This window comes from Eriocheir sinensis, chromosome 53 (assembly GCF_024679095.1).
Source record: "Eriocheir sinensis breed Jianghai 21 chromosome 53, ASM2467909v1, whole genome shotgun sequence".
Classification (NCBI taxonomy): Eukaryota; Metazoa; Arthropoda; class Malacostraca; order Decapoda; family Varunidae; genus Eriocheir; species Eriocheir sinensis.
In genome coordinates, this window is record NC_066561.1 from 12,018,225 (window position 1) to 12,035,038 (window position 16,814).

Sequence of the window (16,814 nt, forward strand, 5' to 3'; positions counted from 1 at the left end):
CATAAAATTGAAGAGGAACCTTTGTAGGGGACTTTAATGTTGGGTTTCTTGGGACACAAGAGGTTAATGGTGAGAGAGTGCTTAAATGGGTTGAAAAAAGGAACTTGATAGTATTGTTAAACACAAACTGTACCGTAAAAACTACTTGGGAGGGCCGTGGCATAACTTTGTGATGATGAACCAAAGAATGTAGTATAGTAGATTTACACACAGAGATGAGCACAAAGAAAAGTATGATTTGTCTGACTGTTCTATGTATATCTATACAAGTGAATTTAGAAAGAAATGTAAGTACTATAACAACAAGAAATCACATACATGAAAATGAGTGAGGACAGTTTGTTAAAGGAGTATATAGCAGAATTGGAAAATGAAATAAAAACAAACACTATAAATGACATTTGAGAGTCGTATGAGACAAATATCAGAAAAAAAACATATGAAAAGAAAAATTAGAAGGAGAACTAAACAAGGAAATGAAATGTAAATAGAGCCAATATGGATGACAACAGAGATTAAAAGAGAAATAAGCAAAATACAACAAAGAAAAAAGAAAGCTTCAAGGCAACATGTGGTAACCCTGCGGGTAACCCAAACCCTCCTCTTGGCGACGTCGGTAACCACCCGGGTAATCTTGGTAGCTTCGGTAACCAACCGGGTAGTCCAAAGGACGACATACCATACGGAGCAGTCCCTCGTCGCCAGCCTTCCTTTATCACCAACACCACCACCACAGCGACTCGGGCGTTATCTCCCCGAGGACGAAGAGAATATGGAAACGCTGTTGGACCATCAAGCCCTGTCCCTTCTCGCTGAGACAATTAGCGGCCCATTAGCAGGCCCGTGCGTTACAAACAGTAGCGACAGGAGAAGTCATTAATCATCAGCGCCACTTTATGCCGAAGCAAGGAAGATAAGTGTAAGTGACACCACTCATTTGTCATCAGCGACACCTGACTCCGAGGAAAGGCAAATGAGAACGGACAACGCCCATCTGATCTTTACACCTACAGCGTTGGCCATACTAATTGGCCTCCAGCCTCGCGGAAGAAACGCCAGTGTGTCACAGCTACATCACGCTACTAGAAGCCAATCACAAGGCTCCGAAGAATTCACGAAAGCTGAGCGTACAGTAGCAACAAAGGCCCCGTGGGAGCTCACGGAAACAAAAGAGCCACCCACGAGACACGAAAAGTACCTGAGCTCCTCCGCCAAGACAAGCACCAAACCCAGGGCAAGCAGTAATCTAGGCCACACCTCCTAGGTCCTACGAGCACCCTTCGAGCCCCTCCCTCATCCTCGTCCAAGATTGCATATAAAATAGCCAGCACCAGCCAGAGAACAGCTCCAGAACAGCTACAGAACAAGAACAGAACAAAGCTCCACTCACTCGCGACAAGCAGAAGCAGCAAGATATGAGAAACCAAGAAAGAAGGACTCAAGCCAGAAGTCACGCAAGAAGAATTCAAGAAAGAAGGACTCAAGCCAGAAGTCACGAAAGAAGAATTCAAGAAAGAAGGACTCAAGCCAGAAGTCACGCAAGAAGAATTCAAGAAAGAAGGACTCAAGCCAGAAGTCACGAAAGAAGAATTCAAGAAAGAAGGACTCAAGCAAGAAGTCACGAAAGAAGAATTCAAGAAAGAAGGACTCAAGCCAGAAGTCATGAAAGAAGAATTCAAGAAAGAAGGATTCAAGCCAGAAGTCATGAAAGAAGAACTCAAGAAACAAGAGCTCAAGAAAGAAGAAACGAAGAGACAAGATAGAAGAAGCGTTGGAGCCCTGCCCTTCACCCAAGCTACTGTCTTCTGTATTGTTCGTGAGTAGAAGTGTGAGCTGTGTAGATTAAGGTCCAGTGCGGCATAGATTAGGAATTGTTAGGATTTATTATTGTGTACTATTGTATGTTACAGGAGCAGTGATTACTGTCCCCATTTCTTTTATTATTGTGTTCTCATTGTTGTGTTTGTGTTATGTCACTGTGAGCCAGCATCGTGACACGTCTTCACGTCTCTCATTTCGTCCATCTTTCTTCATTTTCTTCTTTTTTCATCTTTTTTTTCGTCGTCTGTATCCGAGTGTTGGAAGGTGAGGAAAATGGACGGCCATTTGCTCTCACTTTAATTCATCCATCATGGGTGAGAGAGAGAGAGAGAGAGAGAGAGAGAGAGAGAGAGAGAGAGAGAGAGAGAGAGAGAGAGAGAGAGAGAGAGAGAGAGAGAGAGAGAGAGAGAGAGAGAGAGAGAGAGAGAGAGAGAGAGAGAGAGAGAGAGAAAAGGAAGAATGAGACAGGATCGGACATGAGAGAGAGAGAGAGAGAGAGAGAGAGAGAGAGAGAGAGAGAGAGAGAGAGAGAGAGAGAGAAATGGGATAAAATAAAACGGAGAAATGCGACAAATTCTCTCTCCTGAACAATCTCGTGGAAGGAAGATGAATGGCAGTAGCAGGAGGAGGAGATGGAGAAGAAAACATGGAAACTTTTAAACAAGGAAGGGTAGGCAGGAGTGTCTGATGGCTTATAATGAGGCTGCCTGCTTATTTCCTAAGTTAGTCAGGACATTAAAGATCTACGGTAGAGATTAAAGAACTTGCACTAAGAACGTAACGAGGAGGAAGAGTAGATGGATGATGAGAAGGATGAAGAAAAGGAGGAGGAGGAAGTGAGAAATAGAAGTGGAATATGAGGATGATGAAGAGGAGGAGGAGAAGGAGGAGGAGGAGAAGGAGGAGGAGGTCAAGTTAATAGGAACAACAGTATGGAAGAAACAAAAACACAAAGTAAGAAGAGAAGAAGCACAACAAAAACATGAAAAATAAACTGAAAATGAAAACAAGTATAGAAAAGAACGATAGGAATAAGAAACACACTAAATGAAAAAAAGGGAAATGAACGATCGTACAGGAAACGAAAAACTCGAAATTATTAGAAAAAAAGTCGAACCAATAAAAAGGAAACGAAAAGTCGCAGAAAGTGGGAAAAAAGGTTGCGAAAAAAAACATTTGACTGTCACACTCATTTCAAGCAGTGAGAGTTTTTGCCCAATTCAAACACTCCAATTTTACCTCCTTTTCATAATTTTATTACCCATTAACTCTCTCTCTCTCTCTCTCTCTCTCTCTCTCTCTCTCTCTCTCTCTCTCTCTCTCTCTCTCTCTCTCTCTCTCTTGTAGACAAGTGTCAGGTCCTTCAAGTTGGAGCAAGGAATAAGAAGTTCGATTACGAAATGCGCGACGTTAAACTCAAAAGAGTTCAACGCGTTAAGGACTTGGGGGTCAAAATCGCGTCAAACCTCAAATTCTCACAGCAATGCATCGATTCAGCAAATAAAGCGAACAGAATGTTGGGCTTCATTAAAATAAACTTTTTATTCATGAATAAAGATGTAATACTTCCGCTCTACAATAGTTTAGTCAGACCCCACTTGGAATATGCGGTACAGTTTTGGTCTCCTCACCATACATAGGACATTGCTAAATTAGAAGGTGTTCAGCGTCGGGCAACAAAAATGATCCCTTCCTTGCGCAACAATTCCTACGAAGAAAGGCTTTTCACCCTTAACATGTTTTCTCTTGAGAAACGTCGCCTCCGAGGAAAACTGATCGAATGTGTTAAAATACTTAATGGTTTCACGAATGTAGACATATCAAAATTGTTTATGATCGATGACACTTTGCGAACGAGGAACAATGGAATAAAACTCAAATGTAGACAAGTAAATTCAGACTGCACCAAATTTTCCCTCACCAACGTTGTAGTGCGAGGATGAAATAAGCTCACACCTTCAGTGGTCCACTGTAACACGATTGACTTCTTTAAGGGGAGCGTCTGGGGGGGTATTTTTGATGAATATTTTTAATTCCTCGAAATTCACTTTATGGGCTCATCATACCAGGGATACAATGGGGTGTCTCGTGGCGAGGTTAGTTTTTTTAAAATTTAAATCCTCGCGCGGTCTGGCGGCTCTTTAAATATCTGGTAGTGTTGCCATACAGAGCGCTTTACGCGCCAAAATATGCATACATGAATCAGTGCTTTTATGTCGGTAATTTTTGCAATAGAGGATATTTTTTTACACAGGGTTAGAGTTACATTGACATTCATTACCAATACATTGTCATCGGAGAGCAGAATCGATGGGCGATCGATAAATTTAGTTTTCCTTCGTTTTCTCAAAACAGGGTCACACGCGCATTTATTTGATAGTTCTAAGTTATTTATGGACCTAGCACAAACATAAAGATAGCGTTGGAAAGAGAAAAAAAAATTAGCTATAAATGCTAGTGATCAGAATCTGGATAAACATCATCAAAATTTTTATATAAATTTTCTAAGTTTAAACTTTGAAGAAACAAAAACAACAACAACAAAAAAAAAATGGAAAAGTAATCTCTAGGAATACACTTATTTTGTATGCCCGTTCCAGTGGTGTTTTTATTTTTGAGCTATCTAAACTCTAAATATGCTTTTTTTCAATTTCAAAATTTTGAAATTTTTGAAAAAAAATTCATAATTTTTTTTTTTCAACAAATCTTCACCAAAACTGTACATGATGTTCCTACTCAAGGTACACATCACCTGTGAGAAAATGGTGATCCTCTGATAATATCTTAGAACATGGCAGACGCTCCCCTTAAAAACAAGCTCGACCGTCACTTCCTTCAACTTAATACTAACTAGAACTGAAATGCAACGTTTTGGAGCCTTATGATTAATGTAGAATCACTTAGGTTAAGGACAGACCACCTAGTCTGGACCATGGGGTCTGTGTGGTTTAATTTTCAATGTAAATTCTCTCTCTCTCTCTCTCTCTCTCTCTCTCTCTCTCTCAGTCGCTACCCGCTCTTCAGAGCGAGAGGTCACGGGGTCAAGCGTCTTCCTCGCTCCTCGTTCCCATCCTCGTGGATTGGGATACGCTATTGCAGACGTCTTTAGTACTCACCGCTTGTTACAAAGTGTTGCTAGCCAAACGATTTGTGCTGACTGTTGTGCCGTGTTGCTTTGCGCCGAGACTGTGAGCCGTCTACAGTACGTGTGCTGTGTGATCTGATAGTCCTGCGAACGACATTATGCATCGCAGAGAGGATAAGTGTTTGCCCTTAATTTTACTACCTCTCCCCTTTATCCACCTTTTCGACGTAGCCATCAGTAAACACATATACACATAAACACAGCACATTAGTGCTTCACTCCGTCCTATTTATTGATAATTTCATATTCCACGCGGCGACGCTCCACTCCCTCACAGGTGTGGTGAGCGACCCGACCTGACTTTTCCCCAGAGACTTATTAATCTCATAATTACCCCCCACCTGCCACTCTCTATCTCTCCTTCGTCCTTCCGCACTCGCTCTTTCGCTCCTCCTCTCTTGCTCCCCTCTCTCTCTCTCTCTCTCTCTCTCTCTCTCTGACCGCCGTAGGGAGAAGTAGTGGTCGCTCCGTGCTGCGCTAGCCGCGGGACATGTGCTTCATATCCCTCAAACCTCACTACTCAAGGATAACACACTAGAGCAACGCAACTACATACGTGTCAGTGTTTAATAAAGACGCATACTGCAATACCATCATCAGCAAGCAACATGGATCCGTCTTCTTCTGCACTCGAGACCACACGTGTGGAAAACAAGAATGAACCTTCCATGGCAAATCCTCCCACATAATACCTTCACAACCTCACCAAAGTGCAACTGCAGAAACACTGCCGCAATATTGGACTAACAAATGTTTGGGCCAACAAAGATCAGCTCGTGGAAATGATAATGGCAAACCACAGCGACGGAGCTCCTTCACCGTGGAGCACATCGACAACCAACAAACGTTGTAGTGTTAACACTCATTCTATTGAACGCGGAAGTCCTGCATCTCTCAACAGCGAAAGTGAAAGTGAACGTGCTGTGTACCCCCGTAGTGAACCCATCTGTGCAGCATCTCAGAGCAGTGATCGTGACAAAAGTCCTGCATCTCTCAACAGCGAAAGTAAAAGTGAACGTGCTGTGTACCCCCGTAGTTAACCCGTCTGTGCAGCATCTCAGGGCAGTGATCGTGACAATGTTCTCTCACACGGCAGTAACTCAAACTCAAGTAATGACCCTCAAGAACCTATAGTGAATCACAAGAAACTGGAGTGTGAAATACATAAACTGTACGGAATGCTGCAAAGTATGAACAACGAAATCGAACACTCATACGAGGAAATAAAGAAAATGAACACCTGTTTCCATCATTTGGATGAACGCCTAACTAAACTTGAAAGGATCATAAGTAGAGGAGGTCACAGTGACGTTAATACTGAGGTCAGAAATACGGTGAGCCTAACTAGCCTAAGCCACCGTATCAGTGAGCTGGAGGAAAAAGCGAGTGAAAACACACAGGCAAGTGGTAATACAAGTGATGTGCACCAGACAACACAGCCTAATCATGACCCTCCAGTGAAAAAAACATCTAATTCTTGGTGACGTCAATCTCAGCAACATTCAGGTATCCGATTTATCAGACAGCTGGAGTGTGAGAACATTAGCGGAGGCAAACTATGATCTCATGAGCTGCTGGGTGAAAGAAAAACTCTCCTGGTCTCCCGCCACTTGCGTAATCTACGCTGGCCTTTTTGACATTCTGGAAGGATCCGAGTACACAGTAGCCCTAGATAACCTCGGAGCCATGATAAGTGAACTAAAAACGAAAAAGGAAAACATGGACATCTATGTCAGTCAGCTGGTGCCAAGCCTGCAGAGTGATACATTGCAGGCCAAAATAAATGACTTCAATTAACACCTAAAAAAATGGGGTAATGAAAATGAAATACCCATTATAAACCCTGACCCACTATTCAGGCTGGGGATGGTAACATTGATGAGGATTGCTACTACGCTTATGGCCAGCACCAAGGATCCATGCTTATCAGACTAGGGGCCACAAGACTACTTTGTGCCATGGCTGGCCAGTGTACGCCTCTCCAACGACACATTAACAAGGAAAATCTCAAAAAACATCTCCAGTCACACTACCTCCACAAACATCCTAACAAGCAAACACAGAGGACACCTGGCCACCCACCCCCAGCACACCAGGTGGACAGCGACGGATAGAGAAGGGCGGGGCGGCGCACCTACGCACCCCCATCCGCCCAGGCCCACCACTCTAATCCTTCTCGCCACCCCCATCCTCACCCTGCTGGGAACCACGGAAGGTGGAACAGTGACCTTAATCCTCCGCGCCACCCCAACCCCTACCCTCATGGGAGTCACGGAAGGCGGGACAGTAACCTGACAACACCTGGTCCCACAACTGACGATAGGAGGGGCACTAACCCTCACTACCCGACCTCCCACCTCCGATATGAAAACTCTCAACAGCATCTCTCCCATGGATGGACTGGAAGCCACCCCCACCCCCACACCCAGAGCTCCACACCATCACCACCACCGCAACCATGGCCACGCAGAAGAGGAGCGTGCTACAACTGTGGGGAAACAAACCACACGCAAAACACATGCAGGTTTGACCATAAAATACGATGCACAACATGTTACCAATTAGGCCACAAAAATAGACTATGTAACTTCTACAGAGGATAGGTCATTGGCGAAGAAGACGTTGCCGTTGAACATTATAGTAAAGCTAAGGACGGTCTCTCCATAGAACACATCAATGCCCAGTCTTTTCTATCTAGCTTCGAGGAAATAAAATTACTATTATATGACCGTGATATTGGCATTCTCTGTGTTAGTGAGACTTGGCTTCATCAACAAACACCTGACTCACTAATAATAATACCAGGTTACAATTTATTTCGACACGATAAAGGCCGCGGAGGTGGAGTGTGTCTTTATGCTAAAGATAATCTAAGCTCCAAGATCATTACACCAGATGTTGAACCCTGTACTGGAATCGAAAACATATGGATCACAGTTCAAAGCAGAAAACTACCATCAATCATTGTAGGATGCTTATACAGACATCCCAAAGTCCCCGCTACCTCATATGATTATCTAATGGAAGTCTTCAAGCACGTTAACCTAAGAAAGAAACCCATGTATGTGTTCGGCGATCTTAACGATAACCTTCTAGTTAACAACAGCAACCTGCAGAAAATAATTGAAGCTTGCGGTTTATTCCAAGTAATAAGTAAATCAACACGTGTCACCCCCCAGTCTGCCACACTACTTGATGTCCTAATCACAAACAAAAAAAAAAGTATTGTTGCCTCTGATTGCCTTCCCATTACTATCGCAGATCACGACATGATTATCTCAAAAATCGACATTAGCAAACCCAAACGAACAAAAATAAAGAAAACTTTCAGAAGCATGGCCACATACAATAAAGATAACTTTTGTGAAGCATTGCTAACCAGCTCAGACTGCTTAAATAATATCACGTTAAATGATGACATTGACGAACAGGTGAATATACTTAACACAATATTCAAAAATTGTAGCTAAGCAACTTTCTGACCACCTAGAAGGGAATGCTTTACTTTCTAACTCTCAACACGGATTCAGGCCGGAGTTATCTACTGAAACTGCTCTCACAGTAATATCCAATAATGTATATAGTAACCTAGATAACAAGAGAATTACTCTGATAACTTTATGTGACTTATCGAAGGCATTCGACAGTGTTAACCACGACATTTTACTGCAGCAATGCCTTAAACTACGTATAGACCCTTTCTAGATCCAAGACTACCTATCAAACAGAACTCAATGAGTCCGGCTAAACAATCACATGTCACCCAAATCCTTAATAACACATGGAGTCCCACAAGGCTCTATCCTTGGCCCTATTCTTTTTACTATTTTTGTTAATGATTTCTCAGATCACATCAGCGACTGTATACTGGTTCAGTACGCAGATGACACACAGTTTATCCACAGTGACAACATTAATAACATAGACCAGCTAATAACCAGAGCTAAAGTAACACTGTCGAATGCCAAGACTTACTTCCTAAAAAGTGGCCTTATGTTGAATTCTGGCAAAACCCAATTTATATTTATCGGCACGCGGCAACTGTTATCGAGCTTACCAGATGATATGACCATCAACTTTGACGGAAGTGATATACCAATAAGCAAACGTGTTAAAATATTGGGTGTTTACTTTGACAAGTACATGACGTTCGACACACACATACATCAACTCAACAAAAAAGTAATAGGGGTTATAATTTTCACAAACAGAATTAAGGACATATTTGATAAGGACACCAGAGTGATTGTTATCAAGACACTAGTGTTAAGTCTAATCAATTACGGACTAAAAATATGGGGCAGCACCAATGAGACCCTCATGCAGCGAGTGCAAAAACTGCAAAACTTCGCTGCCAAAGTTGCTGCTGGGGGTTACAAAAGACACGACCGTGCTACTCCTGTGATACAAGAACTAAAGTGGATAAAGATGAAAGAAAAAGTGAAATTCGATCAGTGTATAATGGTACATAAAGTGACCCATAAATATTATCCTGAGCGGCTACTAAACTTAATATATGTAACACAAATTAACGAACTTGTAACGAGAGAAAACGGAGACCTATTTATCCCAAGAGTGAGAACAGACAATGGTGCGCGGTCACTATTAGTAAGTGGACCAAGAGCATGGAACAAGCTCCCCCCTAATATAAAAGAACTCCCGTCACTCACGAGCTTCAAGAAAGCCCTAACTATTCACGCTTTTCAAGGAGGCTTTTGCTAACGTTGCCGTGGTGCCAAGCCCTTCTCCAGCCGCCCCCTTGCCCTCAGTGGTACCGTCGACACCAGCGGACAACACCACGCAGCGGGAGGGTGGTAGTTGCACCGCCCATGATGGCTTTGTAGCGGCAGCCTAGGCCGCTAGGGAGGGAGGGAGGGAGGGAGGGAGAGAGAGAGAGAGAGAGAGAGAGAGAGAGAGATTTACATAGATTTACATAGAAAATCAGACCACACAGACCCCATGGTCCAGGCTTGGTGGTCTGTCCTTAAACCTAAGTGATTTTACATTAATCAGAAGACTCCAAAGCGTTGCATTTCTACTCTAGTTGATATTAATTTGAAGGAAGTGACGGTCGAGCTTATTTTTGAAGGAGTCAATCGTGTTACACTGGACCACTGACGGTGGAAGCTTATTCCATTCTCGCACTACAACGTTGGTGAAGAAAAATTTGGTGCAGTCTGAATTTACTTGTCTACATCTGAGTTTTACGCCATTGTTCCTCGTGCGCAAAGTGTCATCGATCATAAACAATGTTGATCTGTCTACATTCGTGAAACCATTAAGTATTTTAAAACATTCGATCAGTTTTCCTCGGAGGCGACGTTTCTCAAGAGAGAACATGTTAAGGGTAGAAAGCCTTTCTTCGTAGGATTTGTTGCGCAAGGAAGGGATCATTTTCGTCGCTGAACACCTTCTAATTTAGCAATATCCTTTGCATGGTGGGGAGACCAAAACTGTACCGCATATTCCAAGTGGGGTCTGACTAAACTGTTGTAGAGCGGGAGTATTACATCTTTATTCTTGAATACAAAGTTTCTTTTAATGAAGCCCAACATTCTGTTCGCTTTATTTGCTGCATCGATGCATTGCTGTGAGAATTTGAGGTTTGACGCGATTTTGACCCCCAAGTCTTTGACGCATTGAACGCTTTTGAGTTTAACGCCGCGCATTTCGTATTCGAACTTCTTATTCCTCGTTCCAACTTGAAGGACCTGGCACTTGTCTACGTTAAAGGGCATCTCCCATCTATCCGACCAAGCTGAAATTTTGTGCAAATCCTCTTGGAGGCTTTGCCTGTCTTCGTCAGTGAGAACCGAGTTGCCAATCATTGTGTCGTCTGCAAATTTACTAATGCGGTTATTGAGTCCAACATCTACGTCGTTGATGTAAATAATGAAGAGCACTGGGCCAAGGACCGAGCCCTGAGGGAAGCCACTAGTGACAGGCGCCCACTCTGAGTTAAATCCGTCAATCACTACTCTTTGTTGCCTGTTGCTCAACCAATTCGCGATCCATTGGTTTACTTGACCGTCAATACCTATTTGCTTTAATTTGTAAAGTAATTTATGATGCGGGACTTTATCAAACGCTTTCTGGAAATCAAGATAGACTACGTCCAGTGATTTGGTTACGTCATAAACAGTGAAGAGGTCGTTATAAAAGGTTAATAGGTTTGATAGGCAGGATCTTTTGTTTCGGAAGCCATGTTGTGAGTCCCCAATCAATGAGTGGCTTTCAAGGTAATTCACAATTTTGTCTCTAATTATGCCCTCAAGTAGCTTACCTACAACCGAAGTTAGACTAATGGGCCTGTAATTACATGGTGCTTTTTTGTCTCCTTTCTTGAAAATCGGTGTCACGTTAGCCTTTTTCCAATCTGAAGGGACGATGCCTTGTCGCAAGGACATATTGAATACGGTTGTGAGGGAGGAGAGTATTTCGCTCTTTGTTTCTTTCAGCAGAGTTGGATATACTTTGTCAGGTCCAGGACTTCATCGGTTGTTATTTCAAAATTAGGCAATGCATGCTCGAGATTTACAATAGTACTGGTGTTGGTGGTAGCGAGAGGAAGACTGTTAGTATTAAACACCGAGGAAAAGTAATTGTTTAAGAGGTTTGCAATGTGTTGGCTGTCAGTCACTAGTGCACCGTCGCTGTTTGTTAAAGGTCCAATACCACTTTTGATCGCCTTTCTGTTGTTTATGTAACTGAAGAAAGATTTCGGATTATTTTTACAGTTGGCTGCAATATTTTCTTCGTATCTACGCTTTGCCTGACCTACTAGTCTTTTTACTCGTCGCCTGGCATCATTATAAAGTCTAATGTTTTCGGGCGTGCTTTGTTCTTTCTTTAACCTGTAAAACAGAGAGAGAGAGAGAGAGAGAGAGAGAGAGAGAGAGAGAGAGAGAGAGAGAGAGAGAGACTGCAGGAGCAAGAAGAGAAAGTGGAAGCAGATCAGAATAAAATAATAGAGCTTTCTCGCACTGTTGCCTCCTTGCAGGAATTCATCCAGGCTAACGTTGCCGTGGTGCCAAACCCTTCTCCAGCCGCCCCCTTGCCCTCAGTGGTACCGTCGACACCAGCGGACAACACCACGCAGCGGGAGGGTGGTAGTGGCACCGCCCATGATGGCTTTGTAGCGGCAGCCTAGGCCGCTACAGCGAAAACCAAACATTTCTGTTTGTGTGTTGAGAGTGAGAGAAAAGAAAGAGAACGTGATGACTTAAGGGTAGACTGAAGAAACGGAAGATGAAGAGAACGAGAAAGAAAATGGTGTGCGTTAATGGGTCACTACATAACTCCCCTCCTAGTGACGAGGGAGGAGGAACGTTACATGTTTCTTGCGGCACTGGATTTTGTCTGTAAGCACTGGACTGGGGGACACTGACACGGTGTTGGTGGGTGGAGGATCCGGCCGCAGGAGGTGCGCGGGCTTGACCCGGTCGATGGCGATGACATCGGATTTGCCGTGGCGGTCGATTGTGATGTTCTTCCGCGTCCTCTTGATGACGGTGAAGGGGCCATCGTATGGTTGCTGCAGAGGCTTCTTTGTGGCGTCCACTCGCACGAACACGTGTGTGCAGGTGTCGAGGTCCTGGCTCACGAACGTTTTGGATGGTGATGTACGTGGCGGCACTGGCTGGAGTCTCTGCATTGCGTTCTTGAGGTTCCTGGCGTAGTCCTGTATGTCGCAGGGAGGGCCAGGAGTGGGCGAGAGAACCTCTCCTGGAAGGCGGAGAGTGGTGCCGTACAGGAGCTCTGCAGAGGAGTGGCCAGTCTTCTTTGAGGGACGTCCGTATGCCGAGGAGGGCTAGAGGCAAAGTCGTAGTCCAGTCGCTGCGGTCCTGAACTGTTGCTGCCAGCGAGGCCTTAAGTTGGCGGTGGAAGCGCTCGACAAGGCCATTTGACTGAGGATGGTAGCTGGCGGTTCTGATCCGCTTAATCCCCAGGATGGACATGACCTTGTCCCAAAGGCTCGACTCGAACTGGCTTCCACGGTCGGATGTGAGGCTGAGAGGCGTACCGAAGCGCGACACCCAGGTGTTGACGAAGGCTCTGGCGATGGTGTCCGTTGTTATGTCTTCGACCGGGACAGCTTCGGGCCAGCGTGTGAGCCTGTCAACGCAGGTGAGGAGGTACTTGTAGCCGTTGGAGTGTGGAAGTGGGCCGACGAGGTCGACGTGGACGTGTTCGAGTCTGGAGGATCGGGGCGTGAACGCTGCTGGAGGCGAGACGGTGTGGCGCGTCACCTTGGAAGCCTGGCACTGGACGCAGGTGCGGGTCCAGTCTCTGACGTCCTTGTTGATCCCCGTCCATATGAAGCGTGAGGACATCATCCGTTGTGACGCTCGGATCCCGTTGTGAGAGAGGTCGTGCAGCTGGCGGAAGAGTGGGTACCGGTGGTTCTTCGGCAGGTAGGGCCGGATGGTGGCGGTAGATGCGTCAGCGTACAGGTGCACGTTGGTCCCGGGGAACTCGACTCGCCTCATCGACAAGGCGGGGTTATCCCTTAATTGCTGCAGCTCGGCGTCGTCGACTTGGTCTGCAGCAATGGCGGCATAATCGATGAGGGAGGAGGATGTTGCAGAGATGTTAGGGGGGAAGAGCGTCGGCGGGGATGTTGTCCTCACCTCTAACGTACCGGATGTCTGTAGTGAACTGTGAGATGAAGTCGATGTGGCGCAGCTGCCTGGGAGAGTAGGTGGACTTGTTGTTGATGAAGGTTGTGGCAAGAGGCTTGTGGTCGGTGTATATGTGAAATTCCCGGCCTTCGACGAAGTATCTGAAGCGCTTGACAGCCTTGTAGATGGCGAGAAGTTCTCTGTCGAAGGCGCTGTACTTCTTCTCGGCGTTGTTGAGTTTCTGTGAGAAGAATGCAATGGGTCTCCAGGCTCAGTTTACGTGCTGCTGCAAGACTCCACCAACGCCGGTGTCTGAGGCATCCGTGGAGATTGAAATAGTGGCGTCTGGAGTAGGGAAGCTGAGTGCGGTAACAGCCTTCAGTGCCTCCTTGGCTTTGAGAAAGGCGTCGTCAGCTTGGAGAGTCCAGGCGAGTGTGACGGACTGGCCTCTCTTGCAGGGCTTGATCATGGAGTAGAGTGGCTGAAAGATGAGAGCGCAGTGTGAAATGAAGCGGTTGTAGTAGTTGATCATCCCGAGGAACTGCTTGAGCTGGCGCTGAGTTGTCGGTTTCGGGAACTGTTGAATGGCGTCGCAGCGGGAAGAGATGGGAGTGATGCCTGAAGGAGAGACGGTGTGGCCGAGGAAGTCGACGGAGGTAACACTAAACTCTGACTTCTCAACGCTTATCTGGATGCCGTAGTCCTGGAGACGGGTGAAAACTTGCTCTAGATGTTGGCGGTGTGTGTCAGCGTCAGGACTGGCGATGAGGACGTCGTCGATGTAGGCGAAGCAGAATGTCAGTCCTCGCAGCACTTCGTCCATGAACCTCTGGAAGGTTTGGGCAGAGTTCTTGAGTCCAAAGGGCATCCGTACGTACTCGTACAAGCCGAAAGGTGTAACGATGGCTGTTTTCGGGATGTCTGCTGGGTTGACTGGGATCTGGTGGAAGGCTTTTATGAGGTCGATCCTGGAGTAGATAGTGGAGCCAGCAAGGTGTGAGGAGAACTCCTGAATATTCGGCACCGGATAGCAATCCATGACGGTGCGCGAGTTGAGGGCTCTGTAGTCGCCGCATGGGCGTATGTCACCGTTCTTCTTGGGAACGACGTGGAGGGCAGACGACCAGTTGCTTGAGCTGGGGCGGATAACACCTTGGCGCATCAGCGACTCGAATTCGGCCTTGGCTTGTTGGTAGCGTTCTGGAGCTAAGCGGCGAGCCTTGGCGTATGTTGGTGGTCCGGTCGTCTCGATGTGGTACGTGACGTGGTGCTTCACAGGCTTGTTCGCTGTGTGTGGCTGTGTCAGCGTCGGGAAGGACTTGAGGAGAGACGCGAACCGGTTGCTTGCGCTGATGGTGGAGATGTGGGTGCTTTCGCCTGCTGCTGCTCTGGTCCTGGTTGAGATGGATGTCAGTGGATCCAGGAGCTTGCGACTCTTGAGGTCGATTAGGAGATTGTAGTGAGACAGGAAATCGGCGCCCAGGATAGGTTGTGAAACTGTTGCCACGTAGAAGGTCCACTCGAACGACCTGCGAAGGTTGAGGTTGAGCTGGAGCGTCTGTTTCTTGAAAACAGGGATCCCCGTGCCGTTAGCAGCGTAGAGGCGAGCGATGGTTGGTAAGGACCTCTGGCTTGGTGTGGCGGGGAGGACGCTGACCTCGGCTCCAGTGTAGATGAGGAAGTTGGTGCGGGAGAGTGGGTCGGAGATGTGGAACAGCTTCGAGGTGTGTTGGCGGACGCTGTGAGCTGTTAGTCCACGCCCGGGCTGTTGTGACGAACCCTGGAAGCCGCAGGGAGATGTGCACTGCCTGGCATCCTTGCCGAACCTCCTGTGGTAGTAGCAGACGCCGGAGCTATGTGAGGGGCTACTACTGGAGGTGGAGTGGCGGCGGGGTGACGAGGAGTGGTGGTGCGGTGACGAGGAGTGGTGGTGTGGTGACGAGGAGTGGCAGTGTGGTGACGAGGAGTGGCTGCGTTGGCTCCTGATGTCCTCCCTGAGCGTGTTGACCTCTGTTCGTAGCTTAGTGATAAGAGCCGTGAGTTGGTGGGTCAGACTGTCGCTGGTGACGGTGGGGGCATGGAGGCTGGCCACGCCCTGTGCAGCGTCGTCGTCAGACATCGTGGAGGGGCACGTTAGGGCAGGGTCGGTGTCGGTTGTGGAGGCCATGACCGCGTGTAGAGCGCTGGCAGTGTAGCCAGGGGCCGCGGAGGCTGGAGGCCGAGAGTCGCGTCAGGCATCCCGGAGGTGTAACGGAGCACAGCACTAAGCGGTAAACTACGTCGGGGAAGCACTGACTACCGACTACCGACCAAAGATCGTGTAAACCGTAGAGGCGGTGGCGTCGCCCTTTATGTCAAAAGCTATTTGCAACCCACTGACAAAACACCGGGAAACAGTAACGTCGAACATTTGTGCGTGCGAATAAACTCTGCAAAAATCAATTTAAATATATCTGTCACCTACAGACCTCCCGGGCAATCACTCGATGACGACCTTGAAATGTACAGTGTCTTAAGGCAGTCACTTAATAACGACTCACTAATATTAGGAGACTTTAACCTCCCCCATATCGACTGGGCGACACTGTCAGGTACAGAAGGCGAGTCAAATAGAATGATCGAATTTCTAGAAGAAAATTATCTAAGCCAAATGGTTTTTGAGCCAACTCGACAAAATAATATACTCGACCTTGTTATAACGACCCAAGATAACCTAGTCAGTAATGTCACGGTAGGAGAACACCTCGGTTCTTGCGATCATGAATTAGTGCGCGTCGACATTAGAGCTCAATCATCAGTGACTGAAAATAAAGTAAGGGTGCCCAATTTCAAAGGAGCTAACTTCGTAGAAATCCGACAAAAACTAACAGAAATACAACTATCAGATGACGGCAACGTAGATGAAGCCTGGCTAAACCTTAAAAATCACTTACTCACTCAGCAGAACACATTCGTCCCCTTTTGCGAGAAGCGAATTAACACTAATAAAAGCCCACCGTGGTTTAATAGCGAAATTAAACAATCAGTCAATGAAAGAAAATTGTTTTACAGGTTAAAGAAAGAACAAAGCACGCTCGAAAACATTAGACTTTATAACGATGTCAGGCGACGAGTAAAAAGACTAGTAGGTCAGGCAAAGCGTAGATATGAAGAAAATATTGCAGCCAACTGTAAAAATAGTCCGAAATCTTTCTTCAGTTACATAAACAACAGAAAGGCGATCAAAA